The 2954-nt window shown below is 35.8% G+C and overlaps 1 long non-coding RNA gene across 1 annotated transcript; it reads right to left on the reverse strand.

Annotated features, from left to right (window-relative positions):
* Positions 1-1359: 1359 nt before the first annotated feature.
* On the reverse strand, positions 1360-2942 carry LOC106940607 (uncharacterized). The gene is made up of 2 exons (XR_001423149.1): positions 2744-2942; positions 1360-2674 (listed from the first exon to the last, which is right to left on the reverse strand). It is a non-coding gene; the product is annotated as an uncharacterized LOC106940607 (long non-coding RNA).
* Positions 2943-2954: the final 12 nt, after the last annotated feature.

Raw genomic sequence — 2954 nt, forward strand, 5'->3', positions numbered from 1 at the left:
TTAATAGTGAGTAAATTGACACATTGAGTTATGTGTGATTTCCTCAATGGTTATATTTTATGAATAATCCACAAACATTTACTGACAGATATATTAAGAGAGTTATCATTTAATCTGTGGTTCACAATGGAAGCTGCAAAGGCCCCAAATCATTTACTATTTAGGGCTCCTGAAACCTTGGACAGCCTGCTGCGGCTCATTTCAGAGAGCAGAGTTAAAAAGCTATGGGATGCTGTGGTGGCGCAGGGGCAAAGCACAACCCACATATTGAGGCCTTGGTCCTTGTGGCGGTGGTCACAGGTTTGATTCCCAGCCTGGTGACATTTGCTGCATGTCTTCCCCCCTCTCATTACCCTATTTCCTGTTGAACTACTTTCAAATAAAGGCCACTAGACACAACAAAACCTTAAAAAAATGGAAAGAAAGCTCTGAGTATTACAGTGTTTCCTAACCCTGGTCCTTGAGGCAAACTGCCCTGCATGTTTTAGATATTTCTCTGCTTTGATATGCCTGATTCAGATGACTGCAGTTCAGCAAACACTTGTCAATTGAAATCACCTATGCTAAAGCAAAATAACACCTAAACCATGCAGGGCAGTGTGCCTTGAGGACCAGGGTTGGGAAACACGACCTGACTGTAATCCTGGAGGTTTTTGGTTTTAGGACATTAAATATCAATCAGGTAACTCGTTCTGAGTCAAGTTACCCCTGAGTTAAACATAGAAATATATTGAGGAAAATTTACCTCAATATTTTTCCATCAAACAAAAACTAATAACAAAAAAAATATTTGTGGTCAAAACCTTTGGAAATGTAATGAAATATTTTTTCACAAAAAAAATGAACAAAAAAACCCGTTTTGCCTAAAAAACATTTTTTTTATTCAGCTCACTAATTTTTTTTGTCATGAAGGAAAAAAGTTATTTGCATAACAAACTTTTATTTGTGCATGTCAGAAATCTTTGGTTATGATTCTCCAACGTTTGGTTTTGATTCTCCCTGTTTTGTTTGAACTCAGTTTTGATCGCTGAAAACAATGAGATCCTCGGCGGGTCCTAAGTATGAACGAGGTATATTCTGCTTCTAGCTAAGAATAATCTACTCCTGGTTTGAATAGTCTCTGTGTTGCAGTTTAACTGTAGAAGATAAAAGATGCTTAAGGTAGTGAAAAATTAGGTGGAATCGCCCTTTAGCCATTTTCCGAATCAGAAGCTGGAATCAAAAATAACTTCAGTTTCATCAGCTAGCCTGTCAAATTAAAATCCAAAATCAGTAATTGTCCCTGCTCTACATCAATATGCCNATTGTTACAAGATGTCAGGTTTATATGATGTAAAAAATGAGACCAAAATCATTTGAGAGCTTTTACCATCTTTAATTTGACATCAATCTTGTAGTTTAACTGATGCAAATTATTAATCAGTATTACTATAACTCTGTTATATAAGTTTCAACACCTCTAGTTTAACATTTTTCTGCACCACTTTTGATTAAATGTCAGGATTCAATTTTGGTTTCATATGTCATGATTAACTAACAGATTCACACTCTAAAAACTTTATATATCCCATAAGGTCAGTCCATCTGTAGCATTGATTAAAAGACCACAAAATAAAATTACAAAACTTTTCTTGGATTTCTTAATTATGCATTAATTTGGCATATAAATATTGTTATTAATATTCAACAAAGCTCTTTCAACAGTATTTTACAACAGAATAAATTGAAGGAAATAAATCAAAAGATAACCTGAGACATGGAGTATAAAATACAAGTTACAATAGAGACACAATCAGATTATGCTATATAGAGCCATAAGAGCAATAAAAAGATACAATTTCAGAGTTATGTGTTATCAATGATATCTGCTTGGAGAGACAAAGCTGTCTGAAGTGATTTGCTATAAAAAGAGACTAAACTTGGAATGCACAATAATAAAAAAATTCCCATTCTCAACTGTTGACATCTCAGATGTTTGTGACTTTACAGTTGAGTCATTTTAATATCTGCTCTTCATCGTGTAAAAAAAAGCCTATTCTAGCAGAGGTTCTTCCTCACCATCATTTTCAGCTATTGTTCTTTGTGCAGTGTAGAACTTGTTATCCCATATAAACTTAACATTCTCCAGTTCTTTTGTAAGAGTTTTGCTAACATCATTTGCAGCCTTTTTCCTGTTTACTGCTCTGTTTATAATTCTTTGTACTCCAACTTTTTCCTTTCTAAGCAAATTGCTCAAACTTTCAGCTTCAGCACAGTTGCCATAAACCCACCCCTGTGTGTCAGTTGTATCCAAGCCAAACATGTTGCTACAAGAACGGCAAGGAATTTTTACTTTTCCACTCCTGAGCTCAAAGGCTTGACACCTTACCCAATCAGGAAGTTTGATGGTTAAGTCAAAGTATGTCTTCACGGTTTTTTCAGGATAGTAGCTCATGACTGCATCAGCTACATCTTGCTCCCAGTACTTAAGGCAGGATGCAGCAACCATGATTTTTCCTGCAGAAGAACCAGTGGTGGACATGGAGACTCCATAGTGCCTCATTGAATGTTTGCTGTTCCCACTATAGACGGTGATGGTGGAATAAGTGTTTTTCCTTAGCTGACATTCAAGTTTCTGCAGGATTGTTTCAATTCTATCCTTATCCTTAATCTCTTGGCCTTTTAGACGAAATACCTGAGATGAAACAAGTGTAATTAAAATGATAACGGCAAAAAGTGAAATTATTACACCATAGTCCCTCACTGAATGTGTGCTGTTGCTGCCATGAGAGACGCAGATGGTGGAATACGATGTTTCATTAGTAGCATTTTTCTCCAGCTGATGTTTGAGTTCCTGTAGGGTTGTTTTAATTTCATCCTCATTTATTTGTCCTTTCAGATGAAATACCTGAGATGAAACAAGTGTAATTAAAATGATAACGGCAAAAAGTGAAATTATTACACCATAGTCCCTC

This window comes from Poecilia latipinna, unplaced genomic scaffold (genome assembly GCF_001443285.1).
Source record: "Poecilia latipinna isolate Pla-1442-1.1 unplaced genomic scaffold, P_latipinna-1.0 Scaffold3296, whole genome shotgun sequence".
Lineage (NCBI taxonomy): Eukaryota > Metazoa > Chordata > Actinopteri > Cyprinodontiformes > Poeciliidae > Poecilia > Poecilia latipinna.